We start from the raw sequence: 19,318 nt of genomic DNA on the forward strand, positions 1-19,318 counted from the left end.
CTCCCTGTGCTATGCAGCTGCTTTCCACTAGCTATCTATTTTACATTTCGTAGTGTATATATGTACATACCACTCTCTCACTTCGTGCCAGCTTACCCTTTCCACTCCCCATGTTCTCAAGTCGATTCTCTACATCTGCATCTTTTATCCTGTGCTGCTCCTACCTTCATCAGAAACTTTTTTTTAGATTCCATATATATGTGTTAGCAAAGTGTTTTTTCTTTTTCTCTTTCTGACTTCACACATTATGACAGACTCTAAGTCTATCCACCTAACTGCAAATAGCTCAATTTAATTTCTCTTTATCTCTGAGTAATATTCCATTGTATATATATGCCACACCTTCTTTATTCATTCATGTGTCGATTGACACTTAGCTTTTTCCCTGTCCTGGCTATTGTAATTACACCTGTAATGAACTGTGTGGTCCATGACTCTTTTTGAATTATAGTTTTCTTAGGGTATATGCACAGTTGTGGGATTATGGGGTCATATATTAGTTCTAGTTTTAGTTTCTTAATGACCACCATACTGTTCTCTATAGTGACTGTAACAATTTACATTCCCATTAACAGTGCTGGAGGGTTTCCTATTCCCTACACTCTCTCAAGAATGTATAGTATATTGATTTTTTGATGACGGCTCCTCTGACTAGGGTGAGGTGATACCTCATTGTAGATTTGATTTATATTTCTATAATGATTCATGCTCAACATGAAAGGTTGAGCCAACTTTCATGTGTTTTATTGCAATCTGGCTATCATCTTTGGAGAAATGTCTATTTAGGTCTTCTGCCCATTTTTGGATGGTTTGTGTTTTTTGGTTTACAGCTGCATGAGCTGTTGGTAAATTTTGCAGATTAATCCTATTTCAGTTGCTTCATTTGCAAATATTTTCTCCCATTCTGAGGGTTGTCGTTTCGTGTTGTTTATAGTTTCCTTTCCTGTGAAAAATTTTTGTTTCACTATGTCCCATTACTTTAATTTTGTTTTTATTTCCATTTTTCTAGGAAGTGGGTCAAAAAGAATCTTGCTGTTATTTATGTCATAGAGTGTTCTGCCTATGTTTTCCTCTAAGTGTTTGATAGTGTCTCACCTTACATTTAGTCCGTTAATCGATTTGTGTTTATTTTTGTGTATGGCGTTAGGGAGTGTTCTAATTTCATTCTTGTACATGTAGCCATTCAGTTTTCCCAGCACCAATTGTTGAAGAGGATGTCTTATCTCCATTGTATATTCTTCCCTCCTTTATGAAAAATAAGGTGACCATATATCTGTGGGTTTACCCCTGGGCTTTCTACTGTACTCCATTGATCTATATTTCTGTTTTTGTGCCAGTACCATACTGTCTTGATTACTGTAGCTTTTAGTATAGTCTGAAGTCCAGGAGCCCGATTCATCCAGCTCTGTTTTTATTTCTCAAGATTGTTTTGGCTATTCGGCATGTTTTTTTTTTTTTTTCCATACACACTGTGAATTTTTTTCTTCTAGTTCCCTCGAAAATGCCATTGGTATTTTGATAGGGATTGCATTGACTCTGTAGATTGCGTTATGTCATACAGTCATTTTCACTATGTTGATTCTTCAAACCCAAGAACATGGTATATATCTCCATCTCTTTGTATCCTCCTTCATTTCTTTCATCAGCATCTTATAGGTTTCTGCATACAGGTCTTTTGTCTACCTCGGTATGTTTCTTTCTATTCTATTTGTTGCAATGGTGAATGAGAGTGTTTCCTTAATTTCTCTTTCAGATTTTCCATCATTAGCCTATTGGAATCCCAGAGATTTCTGTGCATTAATTTTTTATTGTGCTACTTTACCAAATTTATCGGTTAGCTCTATTCATCTTCTGGTAGCATCCTTAGGATACTCTATGTGTAGTATCAAGTCATCTGCAAAGAGTGACAGCTTTACTTCTTCTTTTCTGATTTGGATTCCTTTTATTTCCTTTTCTTCTCTGATTGCTGTGTCTGAAACTCCCAAATCTATGTGGAGAAAGAGCTGTGAGGGTGGACAACCTTCTCTTGTTCCTGATCTTAAGGAAAATACTTTCGGTTTTTCACCATTGAGGATGATGTTTGCTGTGGGTTTGTTATATATGGCCTTTATTATGTTGAGGAAACTCCCCTCTATGCTTACTATGTGGAGGGTTTTTATCACATATTGGGTTTGAATTTTTTTGAAAGTTTCCCTGCATCCATTGAGATGATCATATTGTTTTTCTCCTTCAATTAGTTAATATGAAGTATCACGTTGATTGATTTGCATATATTGAAGAATCCTTGTATTCCTGGAATAAACTCCAATTGATCATGGTGTATTATCCTTTTAATGTGCTGTTGGCTTCTGTTTGCTACCATTTTGTTGAGGATTTTTGCATCTATATTCATCAGTGATATTGGCCTCTAGTTTTCTTTTTTTTATTATATCTTTGCCTGGTTTTGGTATCAGGGTGATTGTGGCACCATATAATTAGTTTTGGAGTCTTCCTCCCTCTGCTATATTTTGGAAGAGATTGTGAAGGACAGTTGTTAAACTCTCCAAGCCAGAAGGGACTGGCAGGATATATTTAAAGTGATGAAGGAGAAAAACCTTCCACGAAGATTATTATTTTTTCCTATAAGTGAGATTACACCATTTTTGTTTTTATTTGTCTGATTTACTTCTTAAGTACTTCTTACTTCTTATTTCATCATACTTCTTCTCAACATCTCTTACTATTAGAGATGTTGACTTAACATAGTGCCATTAAGGTGCACCCATTTTGTTACAAAAAGGCACCATTTTATTTCTAGTATGCCTGAATATATTTTTATTGTGCCACTTTTTTTTTCCTGCCACACAAAATAACTTGCTGGGGCACATTTCCTTTATCCATCTATTCAGGCTAAGTGTGTAGTTATCCTGGTATGACATTTGAGAATGATGGTGCAGTGTACATGGTATTCAGGTGTTTTTTAGAGTCGGCATTTTTCCTTCCATTTTATAAATAACCAAAGATTTTCTTCTGGATGATTTGGTAGTTCTAATTTTTGGTTTTATGAGGAACCTCCAAACTCTTTTCTAGAGTGGCTACACCAAACAGCATTCCCAACAAGAGTGTAAGGTGGTTCCCTTTTGTCATGCCTGCTGTCTTCTCTTTTTTGATAATAGCCAATCTAACAGATATGAGGTGATATCCCACTACTGAGGTTTTGCACTTTCCTTATGTATGTTGGATATTAGCCACTTCTAAGGTACGTGTTTGTAAATATTTTATACTATTCTATAGATTGCCTGTTAATTCTGTTGATTGTTTCCTTTATTATGTAGGAATGTTTCAGGTCAATTTCACTTCACTTAACTATTGATTTTGTTGCCTTCTCTACTGCTGTCATAGTCAAGAAATTATTGCCAAGGCCAATCTTGAGAAGTTTGTTCCTTATCTTTACTCAAAGGCTTTGAAACATTTAGGTCCTATCTTTAATACATTTTCCCCAACATTATTGAGATATAATTGACATATAACCTTGGTAATTATAAGGTACACAGCATGATGATTAGACTTACATCTATGTTGTGAAATAATGTGATAATAATGTTAGTTAATACTTCTATCACCTCACATAGTTACCATTTTTTTGTGTGTGCTGTAAGAACATTTAAGATCTCCTTTCCTTGTAACCTTGAAATATGCAATAAAGTGTTGGTAACTAAGTCACTATGCTGTAACTTAGATCCCAAGAATCTACATATTTTATACCAGGACATTTGTACTCTTTGACTCTCATCTCCTTATTTTTCCCAAACCCACACCTATTAAATACATATCAACTCTCTGTTTTGATGACCTCTGCTGTTTAGATTTAATAAATAAGTGGGACCACACAGTTTGTCTTTATGTCTCTGATTGTTTCACTAAGCATAATGCCCACAAGTTGATTTCATGTGGTCACAAATTGCAGGATTTTCTTTATATGGCTGTATAATATCCATTGTGGTAATATATACAGTTCTTAATCCGTTTATTCATTGATAAACAGTTAGTGTCTATGCCTTGCATATTTTGGTAAATATTAATACAGTGAACATGGGAGTTCAAATATCTCAGTAAAGTAACTGATTTCATTTCCTTCAAATATGTATATTCAGAAAAGGAATTGCTAGGTTATACGGTGGTATTATTTTTAGTACTTTGAGGAACATCCTAATTATTTTATGTAGTGGTTGTACTAAGGTATATTCCCGCCAACAGTCTGTAAGTTTTCCCAGTTTTCTACATGCTTGACTACACTTTTCTGTCTTTTCTTTTTCATAATAACCACTAGGAAATGTGTGAGTTGACATCTCTTTGTGGTTTTATTTTGCATTTCTCTTACTATTACAGATGTTGAGCAAATGTTCATGTGTCTCTTGGTCATTTGTAGGTCTCCTATGAAGGTAGTATATCTGCTAAGGTGTTCAGCCCACGTTTTAATTAGATTATTCAGCTTTTTTTTTAATTGAATTCTTTTATGTTTGGACATTAGTCTCGTAGCAGGCATGTTGTTGGCAAATCTTTTCTCCCATTCCATAGGAGAATTCTTATGCCTCCTGTTCAATGCCTCTTCACTCTGTTCAAGTTTCTTTTTGTGCAGAGGCTTTTAAATTTGATGTTGTCACACATGTTGAATTTTCCTTTTGTTCCTTCTACTTTTGGTATCATACCCAAAAGAATCATTGCTGAGACAAATGCCTTGGAGATTTTTTTTCTGTTTAATTCTAGGCATGTTTTGATTTCTGTTCATGTTGTGTTAATTTTTGAACCGTCTAAGATGGGTGTTCCATTTAATTCTTTTCTGTGTGGATATCCCGTTTTTCCAACACCACTCAGTGTAAAGTCTATTTTTACTCCATTGTTTATTCTTGTCGTCCTTGTCAAATGTTAGTTGACTGGACATGACTGAGTTTATTTCTGGGCTGTCAGTCCTATTCTATTGTTCTATTGTCTTTTTTATGCTAATTTCACACTATTTTGATTACCATAACTTTGTATAATAGTTTGAAACCCGAAAGTGAGTTGCAACCAGCTTTGTTTATCTTGCTGAAAATTGTTTTGGCTATTATCAGGTTCCTTTGTTGTTTTGTACAATTTTTAGGATTTTTATTCTATTTCTAGGAAAATTGCCATTGAAAATTTATTGGGTTTCAAATGAAACTATAGATGGCTTTAGGTAGCGTGAACATTTGTACAGTATTCATTCTTTCAATTCAGAAACATGGGATAAGTTTCTATTCACTTGTGTCTTCTTCAGTTTTTGTAAATGTCATATTTTTAGGTGTACAGATATTTTTGTCTCCTTGCTTAAATGTAGTCCTAACATTTTATTGTTTTTGGTACTGCCGTAAATGGAAGTGTTTTATTTATTTTTGTGTCAGCTATTTTCTTGTTAGTGTATACACATGCAACTAATTTGGTATTTTTGTTTCACAGCCAACAACATTACTGAATTTGTTTATTAGTTCTAACAATTTCATGCGGTTTTTGGTGGAGACTTTAGGATTTCCTTCATACAGCATATTTTATCTTCCAACAGAGGCATTTTTACTTCTTCCTTTCCACTTATGATCCCTTTCTTTTCTTTTTCTTGCCTAATGCTTCTGGCTAGGTATTCTAATATTATGTTGAATAGGAGTGGTGATAGTGGGCATTTTTTATTTGTTCCTGTCTGAGAGGAAAAGTTTTCAACTCTTCACCATGAATATGATGTTAGCTGTGGGCTTGTTAATATATGACCTTTATTACATTTAAAATGTTTCTTCGCTACACAGTTAGTTGAGAGCTTTAATCAAGAAAGTCTAAAAAATACTTTCAAACATTTCTTCTGCATGCTGTTCCTGTGGTTAATTAAAAGTATTGATTTTAATATGTTAACTACCCTTACATCCTTAGGAGTTATCCCACCTAATCATGTTGATCCTTTTAGTGTGCTATTGAATTTGGTTTGCTAGAATTTTCTTGAGAATTTTTCGACCAATATGTACAAGTATAATGGCCTGTAAGTTCTGCGTTTTTTGTTTGTTTTGTTTTGTGATTCCCTTGTTATATCTTTATCTGGTTTGTTAATCAGATAAATGCTGGTTTTATAAAATGAGTTTGGAAATGTTTCCTCTTTTTTAGTTATTTGGTAGGGTTGGGAAGGCCTGGCAATAAATCTTCATTAAATGTTCAGTAGAATTCATCCATGAAATGATCTGATCCTCGACTTCTCTTTGTTTGGAGAGTGTTGAATACTGAATCAATTTTCTAATTCATCATTTGTATGATCAAGACATACTTTTTTTTTTTGTCTTCTTCATGATGGTCTTGCAACATGGTACATTAGAGTTAGTGGAGATTTATGCATTTGTGTGACCGTGTTTTTTAGCTTTCTTTATTATGATTGGTATGCTATGGTGTCAGTCACAATTTCTCCTCTTTCAATTAAAGTTTTATTTATTAAGTTCTTTTTTCTCTTCATTAGTCTAGCTAAAGCTTTGTCAATTTTATTATGCTTTACAAATACCAGCTCTTGGATTCAGTTTTTAAATAATTATATGATTATTGTTTTATTGATTTCCATTTGAAAATTTCATATTTCTTCCTTTTATTCTTGGAAATTAATTTGTTCCTTTTTCCTAGGCCTTCATGTATAAGGATAAGTCGTTTATTTAAGATCATTCTTTTCTCTTAATAAAAGAAGTTATGAATGCTAAAACTTCACTCCTTAGATTGATTATGATACATCCCCAAAGTTTTGGTATGTTGTCATTTTTGTTTATGTGAAGATAGTTTCAGATTTCCCTTTTGACTTCTTCCTTGACCCATAGATTTTTCCAGTGTGTGCTGTATAATTTTACATATTAGGAATTTTTCACTTTTTCTCTTGTTACTGATTTCTAGCTTCATAACGTTATGATAAAACAGGATGCTCAATGTGGTTTTGATCTTCTTAAATTTGTTAAGGCTTGCTTTATGTACCAAGGCAGTGACTATCAGGGGGAATGTTCCACCAGCACTTAGGAAACATGTGGATTCTGGTTCTGATGAATGGAAGTTCTCTATAAGTTTATTAGGTACCTTCTGTGTCTTTATTAATTTTCTAAGGTAGAAAGTGGGATAATATAGTTCCTTAGTATTATTATTTTTACTGTTGTTTTCTCCTATCAGATCTCTTAATGGTTGATTTAAATATTTGTTTAATCATGCAACATTCAGTACATATATATTTACAATTATTATAACCTCTTGATAAATTGATCCATTATTATTTTATACTGACCTTATTTACTGTGACTGAAAGTCTGTATTACATGAGATTGGGAGAGCCAGTCCTGCTCTTGTTTGGAAAGTGTTTGCACTATCAGTTTGTATTCCCACACCTTTAGCTTATGTGTGTCCTTAAAGTTAAAATGGCTCTTATAGACAGCATATTCCTTTTTTTTAACACCTATATCGGAGTATAATTGCTTTACAATATTGCATTAGGTTCTGCTGTATATCAAAGTGAATCAGCTATAGATATACATATATTACCTTATCCACTCCCTATTGCATTTTCCTCACACCATCCCTATCTCACCCAGCTAGGTGGTCACAAAGCACTGAATTTATCTCCCTGTGTTATGCAGCTGCTTTCCACTAGCTATCCATTTTACATTTGGTAGTGTACGTACGTCTATATGACTATCTCACTTCGTGCCAGCTTATCCTTGCCCCTGCAAGTGTTATCAAGTCGATTCTCTACATCTGCATCTTTATTCCTCTCCTGCCCCTACGTTCATCAGAACCTTTTTATTTTCTGATTTCATACATAAGTCTTAGCAAACAGTTTTTTCTTTTTTCTTTCTGATTTACTTCACGAAATATGGCAGACTCTAAGTCCATCCAACTAACCACAAAGAGCTCAAATTCATTTCTATTTATGTCTGAGTAATATTCCATTTTATATATATATATGCCACACATTCTTTATCCATTCTTCTGTCCATGGACACTTAAGTTGCTTCCATGTCCTGGCTATTGTAAATAGACCTGTAATGAACTTTGTGTTCCATGACTCCTTTTGAATTATGGTTTTCTAAGGGTATAAGCACAGTAGTGGGATTGCTGGGTCATATGCTATTTCTCGTAGTAGTTTCTTATGACCTCCATACTTTTCTCCGTAGTGACTGTAACAATTTACATTCCAAACAACAGTGCCAGAAGTTTCCCTTTTCTTCACACCCTCTACAGAATTTATTGTTTGTACCGTTTTTGTTGATGGTCATTCTGACTAATGTGAGGTGATACCTCAGTGTAGATTTGATTTACATTTCTTTAATGATTCATGATATTGGGCAACCTTTCATGTGTTTTATGGCAATCTGTATATCATCCTTGGAGAACTGTATAGTTATATCTTCTGCTCATTTTTGGATTGTTGTTTGTGTTTTTGGTTTGGAGCTGCATGACCTGTTGGTAAAATTTGGAGATTAATCATTTTTCAGTTGCTTCATTTGCAAATATGTTCTCCTATTCTCAGGGTTGTCTTTTGTTCTTGTTTATGGTTTCCTTTGCTGTGCAGAAGCTTTTAAATTTCACTAGGTCCCATTTGTTTATTTTTGTTTTTACTTCCATTTCTCTAGGAGGTGGGTCAAAAAGAATCTTGCTGTGATTTATGTCATAGAGTGTTCTGCCTAAGTTTTCCTCTAATTGTTTGGTCATGTCTGACTTTACATTTAGGACTTTAATCCATTTGTGTTTATTTTTGTGTATGGTGTTAGTGAGTGTTTTAATTTCATTCTTGGACATGTATCCGTCCAGTTTTCCAAGCACCACTTGTTGAAGAGTATGTCTTGTCTCCATTGTATATGCTTGCCTGTTTTGTCAAAAATAAGATGACTATATGTGAGTGGGTTTATCTCTGGGCTTTCTATACTGTTACATTGATGTATATTTCTGTTTTTCTGTCAGTACCATACTGTGTTGAGGACTGTAACTTTGTAGTATAGTCTGAAGTGCAGGAGCTTGATTCATCCAGATCCGTTTTTCTTTCTCAAGTTTGTTTTCGTTATTCGGTGTCTTTTTATTTCCATACACATTGTGCAATATTTTCTTCTGATTCCCTGGAAAATGCGATTGATAGTTTGATAGGCATTGCATTGAATCTGTAGATTGATTTGGGTAATATAGTCATTTTTACAATGTTGATTCTTCCAACCCAAGGACATGGCATATCTCTCCATCTGTATCACCTTTCATTTCTTTCATCAGCATCTTATAGTGTTCTGCATACAACTCTTTTCTCTCCCCGGGTATGTTTATTCCTATTCTTTTTGTTGCAATGGTAAATAAGAGTGTTTCATGAGTCAAGAGGAGTTCAAGTTGTCTAAAAGCCTACATGTCATTTGTAGAAAGGATCTAAACTTCAGGTATACCCTGAGGTATGTCTTTGCATCTATGGCCCATGGTGCCATTTAGGGGATGTCTATTCTGGAGGGGACCTATAGAGGTGGTGTTTAGGGACTGAGGGGAGGGATTTGGATGTCACTTTGGGGGCATATCATTTTGCGCCAGGGCTTAGGAATATTTGGCAGATGGTCATTGGTGGCCATGTTTCGATAGCACATGGTATTTGCAATGTTCTCCAAAGGGAGGTGGATTTGGGTAAAATTGGAGATTTCTAATCAAGGCAGTATTTGAGGAATATTGTTTAAGTAAGGGTCCTAGTACAAGTGTTGGGATCTTGCCAGAATGACTTTTGTGACCCAAGTTCTATTATAGGGTCCTCCAAGCATTTGGAGATCTGTGTCAATAAGATTCGATTCATCGGAGATCACTTTTCTCGTAAAGATAGTCTTCAAATCAGGCTAAGAAAGGATACTGGAGATAGTCAACTAGGATCTGGAGAGAAACAGGGTACCATTAGGACTTCATTTTCTATAGTTTTACTACCATTCATGAACATATAGTGTCCTTCTTGTCAGGAATGGAGAAAGAACAGTTGTGCTGCTGGGACACAGATATTATCATGCAAAATTACATGCATTGGTTATTCATGAGGGAGAGTATAGTCCCAATTTAGAGAGGCTCTATTTAGGACAGTTGTACATCTATCATGAAGAGTATGGCCTTTGCTCATTCATGTACATAAACTATGTATAATTTTCCCTAGCGGGTTATAGAGTTGTGAGCCTTGTGTCTAGCGAAGAAGTACATACTTCTGTATATGAGGAAGGGAAAGCCTTCTGGTCCAGTATGTCAGTTACCTGCAAAGTTTCTAAATGAAAAATCCAGCATTGTTCTCTCCCAGCTGTGTGATCACAGGCAATTTCTTTTCAGCATCCATTGGTGGTATGAAGGTGATGATAAGAAGAACAGCAAATACTTACATGATCTTTACAGTGTGGTGAATGTATGTCTTTATCAGGTGTCATAATACACCAGGTAATTTAATAGTATTCCAGCTACTAATGTTAATTAGGTAGGATGTACTGTGTGTCACACTCTTTTTTATGCCCTTTATTCATATTTAGTCATTTAAACTCTACCAATGGGGAAAGTTACAATCATTATCCTCATTTTATAGATGGCCCAGAGAAGTGAGGTCCCTGTCTTCAGGTCACACAGCTGATAATCATGGAAAGAATTACTGTAAGGGTCCAACACTTCTCTTGTGCCAACTGCGGGCTGGAACACGAAAGGATCATTGTTTCTTCCTCAGAAAGGACAGCTAATGAGTTATGTCAGAAGATGATAGTGTAAGGCCCTCCAAAAATTCTTTACATTACAAACCTACAAAGTTGTCAGACTCAACTTTTTCAGAACTCTGGAAATTGACAAAGTTTCACAGGAACTAGGGAAGTATTTACGTGTTTAAAAATGACTGAATCTTGGTAAGATCAGCAAGCTCTAGAGACTTAAAATGGTCACAATCGCATCCTCCTTTTTTCCAGCTTAATAATAGTACATATTGAAAGAGTATGCATTCCTTTTGCATCCGAGTAGCCACCAGAAGGAGAAGAACAAAGTGAGAATTCTTTCAGAACCTCATCTCCAAAGATATATCATTATCTGATGTGACTGAGATGTTCCTTGGAATTCTGCGTTTTCAAGACTGTCTATATTTGACATAATTTGGAGGTCACCCAGTGCAAATGTACTTTAACCTGGGGAGTTGTCAAAATAATTATGGGGGCAGAAAGAAAGTTTTAAGAATTAATGCCAAGAAAGATCCCAAATTTGATGCAAAACATCATTATACAGATTCGCCCAGCTAAACAAACTCAAAGCAGGTTAAACTCAAAGAGATCCATAGCAACACATATCATAAACTACTGAAAGCCAAAAACCAAGAGGGAATTGTGAAAGCACTGTGTAGCAACCCATGACATGTAAGAGATTCTCAATTAAGCCAAAAAAAAAAAAAAACAAGACTACTCATCAGACAACATGCAGGGCAGAAAACACTTCGATACATTCATAGTGCTAAAAGAAAAAAAAAAACAAAAACTGTCAACCAAGATTTTTATATGCAGCAAGACCATCTTTTGAAACTGAGGACAGGATTAGGACAATTCCAGATAAGCACAAAACGGAGAAGATTTATTGCTAACTATCTGCCCTACAAGATGAGATAATTCTTGGAGAGAGTCCAAACTAAAATGAAAGACACTTTGATGATAACTCAAATCCAGAGAAAGAAAGAACATCAGTAAAAGTAATTATATAGGTAAATATAGAGGATAATTTAAACGATTTTTTGTGTGTGTGATTGTAGTCTGAATAATAGTCCCCCAATATGCCCACATTTTAATCCCCAGGACATGTATGTTATTTTATGCAGAAAACTTTGCATATATGATTATATTAGAGTCTTCAGATGGGAAATTTTCTTGGGTTACCTTGGGTGGATCTAATCAAAATGTTTCTTATAAGAGGAATGAAGGAGATTTCGGTGACAGAGGACAAGTTAATGTGATGACAGAAGTAGATAATGAACTGATGTATTTGAAGGTAGTAGAAGGGGTTACTAGACTAGGAATACTAGCAACCACTAAGCAAAAAAAAAAAAAAAAAGGGCAAGAAATACATTCTCCCAGCAGAGCCTCCAGATGGACCCAATCCTGCCAACATATTGACTTTAGCCCAGTAAAATGGATTTGGGACTTGTAACATGTAGTATTTTATGAGAACAATTTGTAAAGTTTTAAACAATTGAATTCCTGAAAATGTGTTAAAGCAACAATAGTAAACAAATGCAGTTACTTTTTTCTCTTACCTGATTTAAAGCATTACTCCACAGGAAAAAAAAAATTAATTGGTGCTGATGTAAAAAGTGTATAAAGATGTAATTTATGATAAGAACAACACAAGAAAAAGGATAAACTAGATAAAAGAAAAAATTCTTATTTTGAAATTAAGTTGGTATTAATGTGAACTAGGTTGTTAGAAACTGTCAGTTTACTTTATAACAACCTAACTCCAGAGCAACCACTAATAAAATGGCTCTAAAATGTATATAGTAAAAGAAATAACAAATAACCATAAAAGTGGTACACTAGAAGATGTCCAATTAAAAAGCAGATTGTCAGTATGGATTTTTTAAAAACATGACCACGTATATGTTGTTAAAGAGACAAATCTTAGTGTGAAACAAATAGATTTTAAGTAAAATGTTGCAAAGATAAGTCTCATGCCAAGAAAACTCGAAAGAGAGTTATAGTGACTATACTAACAACAGACAAAACAGATTTTAAATAAGAAAATGAGACAATGGACAGTATATATTACTGTATTATTATATTAGATTAATAATATATTATTGATAAAAGGGTAAATCTGTTGAAATACACAAGAATTATAAACAAATGCTCACCTAACAAAAAAGTTCCAGATACCTGAATCAAAAACTTACAAAATTTGAGAGAGAGATAAATAGGTTCAACAGCATATCCAAATGAATGACAAAACATATGATCACCAAGGGAAGAGAAGACCTAAACAAAACTATGATATAAACCGAGTGCACTTAACAGACATGTACACAACATTCCTCCCAAGAACAGAAGAATACAATTTCCTTTCACTTGAACTAGGAATGTTCTCCAGGATAGACTTCACGTTAGGCCATAAAACAAGTGTCAATAATTTAAATCACACCAAATTGTTCTCTGACCACAAAGGAAAGAATAATGGGCATCAGTAATAGGAGTAACTTGTGAAAACTTGTAAATATGTGGAAATTAAACAATGCATTCCTAAGTAATAAAAGAGTCAAACAGTGTCCAAGAGATATTAGAAAATACTCTGAAGTGAATGAAAATGTAAACACAACATACCAAAACATGGGATTCGGCAAAAACAGAGCACAGAGGAATATATATATATATATATATATATATATATATATATATATATATATATATATATATATATATATGTATATATATATGTATGTATGTATGTATGTATGTATGTATGTATGTATGTATGTATATATATATATATATATATATATATATATATATATATATATATAATACATTATATACATTTGTATAGTTTTCTCCATGTCTCTTTTGCAGTTTATTAAATATTTATTAAATATGGGTTTATAGTTTTATGAAATTGGGAAAATTTCTGCCCACATGTTTTTTGAAACTATTACTTTCGGAGCTCACTCCCATATCATTATCTCTTTCCAGAACTCCAATTACATGAGTATTAAGGCACTTGACTTTTTGACTTTCCCCCCACACACACACCTTTTGTATTTTGCATAGTTTCTTCTACTTTGTTAAACTTCCTAATTTTTTCTTGTGTGTTAATTTGTTAATCACATCTGTTATGTAAAATCACAGGTTAAGAACATTAAAACATCTATTATAAATATATTTCACATGTCAAAGAAATTCCCAAGAAAGGGGTGGGCCAAAAGAGTTTTTGAAGAAATAATGGACAAAAAATTTACAAATTTAATGAAAACCAAAACCACAGATGTTGCTGGTAAGTTTCTGGTAAGTGTTGATGGAAGGAAGGTAATTGTGAATGTTAGCGTTTTGGAGTTGTGTTTTGTGTTCCTTTAATATTTTTGAGTCTGTTCTAGAGAAATTATGTAGTTGCCATCTGATCCTTTCAGGCCTTACTTCTTTTTCTCTAGAGTGGCATTTAGGCATAGAATACCTGTGTTGTCTGAAGAAATCAGCATTGTGTTTTCGTTTTTGATTTTGTTTTATGATGTACGATACATTATTTTTATTTCTTAATTGAAGTATAGTTGATTTAAAAATTAGTTACTTTTTGCTTTACAGCAAAGTAACTCAGTTATCTATATATACATTCTTTTTCATATTCTATTCCATGATGGTTTATCTCAGGATACTGAATAGATTTCTGTGTGCTCTACAGTAGGACCCTGTTGTTTACCCATTCTATATATAATAGCTTATATCTGTTAACTCCAAACTCCCACTGTATGGGGGAGGGTGTTAGGTGAGGAAGAAGGTGGGAGGTTTTCATATTCCTGTTTTGATAGTGCTGTTGATCTTGGGAGGGAATGAATTGACAGATAACCCTTCATTCTTTTCATCCCCCAGGTCCCTACACCTTTAGTATCTGTGATACCTCCAATTTCTCTGACTACATCTGTGGAGGCATTGTCAGTCAAGTCAAAGTAACTAAGAGGATAAGCTTTGTGACTATGAGCAGGAGGGTGTGTTGTAGGGTTCCAGGCATCTCCACGTTTTTTACTTTTTTGGTTCTGATATCTTGTTCTTCACAGAAAACCTTGCCTACCTGACAGGCAGAGCCGGACTTTGTGATAACAAATTTTGTCAAGTATTCTGGCCCTCCTCAGCCACAAATTGGCTTCCAGGTCCTGCACCAGTTCCGTGCCCAGCATGGCCAGCTCTCTCGGCCACACAATGAGGTAGATGGGTGGGCAAGCCAACCAGGTCCTTGAACCAAAGCTGCTCTATGCCTTTTCATCTATTTAATTTTTCTCCCTCTCCCTCTCCCCACAGTGGTGTGATTGTTCTTTTACTCCTTCCAGGAGGACGCAACAGAACTGGTGACCCTAGCACAGGCTTGAATTCTCAAGCTCTGCCAGCAGTGTAGCAAAACAGTCTGGATGAAGACCTCATCCAGAAGCCGGCTTATATGGCCCCTGGGGATCTGGCACCCATCAACTCCTTCACTGGTTGCGTGGCTGCCCAGGAGTATATGAAGGTCAGCGTGAGTGGAGACGGACAGTGCTGGGCGTGGGCCAGGTTCCTTTCCTGCCCTGCTGCTTGCTTTCCAGCTCTGATTAACCAGTGATCACATTCTCTTTCTAACCGACTCCTCAGGGCTGCTCTGGAAAGTTTATGCCTGTTATACAGTAGCTGTACTTTGATGCCATTGAGTGTCTCCCTGTGGAAAAAGAGGCCTTTACAGAGGACACGTGCCTTCCAGTATGTGATTTGGGCCCATGGAGAAGACATTATTGTGGATCTTTTTAACGTGGCTTTTCCCTAACCCTCTCTTCCCTTCACATGACTCAGTGCCAGAACCATTATGATGGGCAGGTGGCTGTATTTGGCTCTGACCTGCAAGAGAAGCTGGGTAAGCAGAGATACATCTTGGTGAGAGAACCTTGTGGTCAAAAGCTACCTTTAGGTCCCCTAGCCTCTGGCCATCTCTTCTGGAGTCTCCTCGTGGTGTACAAGGGATGGTGTTGGCTTGTACCCTCATCTCATCCCTCTTCCATTTTCTTCACACCAGGTCCTTTATATCCTGGTCTTGTGCCTCTTTCCTTAGAGGACCATGGATATTTATGGCACTGTGACTTAAATATGCAGTCATAGATCCTCTTACACTCTCTTGCCATCTGCAGGGGTAGTGAGGACTGAGGAGTGGTTTTGTTACCCAGTGACCCTAACCATCTTGTGTCTCTCTTCTTGGCCACCTCCCAGATGGGTGCAGGGGCCGTTGGCTGTGAGCTACTCAAGACCTTTGCCATGACTGGGCTAGGCTGTGGGGAGGGTGTGGCAATCACCATTACAGACATGGACACCATAGTAAAATCCAATCTGAATCGACAGTTTCTGTTCCGACCTTGTGATATCAAGGTGAGTGGAATGGATATGGTATGTGGTTCAGCTTTGTTTTTCACTTTTCTCCTGTCTTTTTCTGGTTATCTGTCTTATTGCCTTTGGACTTTTTTTTTTTTTTTTTTTTTTTTTTTTTTTTTTTTTTGGTACACGGGCCTCACACTGTTGTGGCCTCTGCCATTGTGGAGCGCAGGCTCGGGACCTTCAGGTCCAGCGGCCATGGATCATGGGCACAGACGCACCATGGAATGTGGGATCTTCCTGGACAAGGGCACGAACCCATGTCCCCGAAACGGCAGGTGGACTCTCAACCACTGCACCACCAGGGAAGCCCACCTTAGGACTTTTTTGTTTGTCTCTTTCCTTCAGTTCTTACCTTATTTCTTTTCTCTACCACTCACTCTTTCTTCCAGGAGATATTTATTGAAAACTTATTACATCTTTCATTTGTGTGTTTAAACCTGTCCCCAGCCATCTTTTTTTTTTTTCTTTGGTTTTTGGTTACAGCTAATGTGGAACTCTGGAAGCTAGATTATAGAGGGATCTATCTGGGGCGTCTCTGTAAAGTTCAGTGTTATTTTGCCTGCCCAGTGTTTATCTTTCCTTTCATTTTATCATGCAAATACTAGGTACTACTTAAGTAGTTAGAATATATAAGATAGCAAATGAAAGGTTTCTGCTTTTGTCTAGTGAGAAGACATAGTAAATGAGAGATTCTCTAATGCAGTGGAGGTTGGCAGCACTCTTTCCTCAAGTCCAAAAGATCACAACTCTTTTAAGAATACTAAGACATTATGTCCTTTTTATCCTCATTTTATCAGGTGAAAGGGTAATTTTCCACTCTGTTCTAGGAGGCTGTCCATAACCCAAAAACACAGTATTTTCCAAATGACCAGACCAATTCATGATGATACAGAACTGTGCATTAACTAAAGAGCCATTCAAAATACAGAGAAAGACAGTGGGTATTGATGTGGATCAGTATTTTACCTTTCAACTAAACTTTAAAGAAATATCGCTTGTCAAGTTTTGATATATATATAATTTTAAATATCAACAGTCATCTGAAAATGTTATTGATTTTTTTTCTGTGAGGCTGGATATCCCTGACATCTTTCAAGCAAAACATGTAATACATTAAAGTCAGTAAATAACGAAAATTCAGTTATCTTCTAAGACATTATATAAGTAAAATTTGTAAAACTGTAAATACAGATTGACTCCTGTCATTAACGCTTTGTATTGGAGTTTCTTTCATAGTGTTTGTAGTATATAATGGAATTATTCCATATTAATTAATTAATTAATTAATTAATTTTTGGCTGTGTTGGGGCTTCCTTTCTATGTGAGGTGTTTCTCTAGTTGTGATAAGCGGGGACCATGCTTCATCGCAGTGTGCAGGCCTCTCACTAGTGCAGCCTGTCTTTTTGTGGAGCACAGGTTCCAGACGTGCAGGCTCAGTAGTTGTGGCTCTGGCCTAGTTGCTCCGTTGCATGTGGGATCTTCCAAGACCAGAGCTCAAAAACATTTCCTCTGCATTAGCTGGGAGATTCTAAACCACTGTGCCACCAGGGAAGCCCCTCCAATTTTAAATGGAGTAATAATATTTTAAAATGTTCTCAGATTAAATATCAAATGTAGGAAATCCTGATAGCTGTGCATCAGATAAAAAAGAAACCGCAAACTTTGTTTTAACTTCATTTTGGACAACTGCTAGAGCAAATAATAAATACAATAACACTGTATGTGGTTAGAACATAACAAGTTGAAACATACTGTGTAGGGGCAAGAATGAAAATCAAGATATAGAACTGGAAGTGCCATGAGAGGGTGGTTTGCAGTGTGGTAAAGGAAATCCACATTGGAAAGGTGGTATAACCGCAGAGAATTAAAGATGGTATACGAGAACAGGAAGAAATCTCAGGGAAGAGTATGCCAGGTGAAGTTAACAGTGTGAGCAAAACCCTGAGTTTGGAATATGGCTGCTATGTTTAAGGAGTAGAGACAGAGATAGATCATGGTAAGAGAGAAGGTTGTCAAAGGAATAGGGACCAGCTCATTTCACCCTTAGTGAAAGTGGGAATCAATAGAGGGCTTTGAGGAGAGGAATGTGATCTGACTTGGACTTTCAGAGGATCCTTTTTGTTTTTGTAAGTTCAGAGGACCTTGGTTTTCTTTGCGTGAATGCACTCCAACTCGGTGTGCTAGTAACGAAAAACAGTGGATGTTCGGTAGACAAAAGAACAGATACTCAACCCATTGTCTCCTATTGTATCACTGTTTTCCTTTTTTATTCACGCCATTCCTCATTTGTCCCAGCCCAAGCTGTGTGGCATTTGTCATAGACCACAGAGCCTCCTGACCTCAGAGCCTAGGTCTTGTGCATCATTACTTAAATCAGTTTTCAGAACAGCTCTGTAAAGTTTTGTTGGGTGATTATGTGAATGACAGTTCTGTTTCTCCATCACTACCCAGAAATTGAAGTCTGATACAGATGCTGCAGCTGTGAACCAGATAAACGCACACATCCGTGTGATGAGCCATCAGAACTGTGTGGGCCCTCACACAGAGCATGTGTATGATTGATAAATTCCTCCAAAACCTGGATGGTGTGGACAATGCCTCGGACAATGTGGATGCCCGTGAGTTTTGGGGATGGGTGAGGACGAGGCGAGAGTAATGTGTGTGTTTTAGGGAGTGTGTGTCACCGTGTCCTATCCTGATGTTATTTTCCCCACCCTCACCTGCTGCAACTTTCTCACAGGCACGTATATGGACTGCTGCTGTGTGTTGTACCGAAAGCCTCTTCTGGAGTCAGGCACACTGGGTACCAAGGGTAATGTGTAAGGGTTTATCCCCTTCCTGACAGAGTCATACAGCTCCAGCCAGGACCCTCCTGACAAGTCCATCCCCAGGTGCACACTGAAGAACTTCCCGAATGTCATCGAGCACACTTTGCAGGTGATCAGCCTTGCAGGGAGAAAGAGGTGGAACAGATATGTACTGGGACAGTGTCTCAGTTGCCAAACTCTTGTTATTCCGATGATGAAGCCTCAGTGTATGTAATATCTGCCCTCTCTTTAACTCTCCTTCACTCACTTTAAACCTAGGAGCCTAACGCTTTTCATAATGATTTCTTTAACTTGAAATTTTTATTTTGCAAGCATACAGGGAAGTATTATTTATACCATGTGAAATACTTTATGTGAGAAGTGTATATCTAAACGGTGAGGATATGTTTCTTT

The 19,318-nt window shown here is 36.3% G+C and overlaps 1 pseudogene across 1 annotated transcript in view; it reads left to right on the forward strand.

Annotated features, from left to right (window-relative positions):
• The window catches only part of LOC308609672 (ubiquitin-like modifier-activating enzyme 1), a 44,459-nt pseudogene that overhangs the window by 17,902 nt on the left and 7,239 nt on the right, over window positions 1-19,318 (forward strand). Inside the window, exons 2-10 of the transcript in view lie at window positions 9,766-9,900; window positions 14,580-14,677; window positions 14,765-14,911; window positions 15,035-15,210; window positions 15,330-15,434; window positions 15,525-15,605; window positions 15,936-16,091; window positions 18,549-18,715; window positions 18,838-19,034. The product of the transcript in view is annotated as a ubiquitin-like modifier-activating enzyme 1 (transcript). The remainder of the gene's footprint in view (window positions 1-9,765; window positions 9,901-14,579; window positions 14,678-14,764; window positions 14,912-15,034; window positions 15,211-15,329; window positions 15,435-15,524; window positions 15,606-15,935; window positions 16,092-18,548; window positions 18,716-18,837; window positions 19,035-19,318) is intronic.

The sequence above is a fragment of the Mesoplodon bidens genome (assembly GCF_964165515.1).
Source record: "Mesoplodon bidens genome assembly, chromosome: Y".
NCBI lineage: Eukaryota > Metazoa > Chordata > Mammalia > Artiodactyla > Ziphiidae > Mesoplodon > Mesoplodon bidens.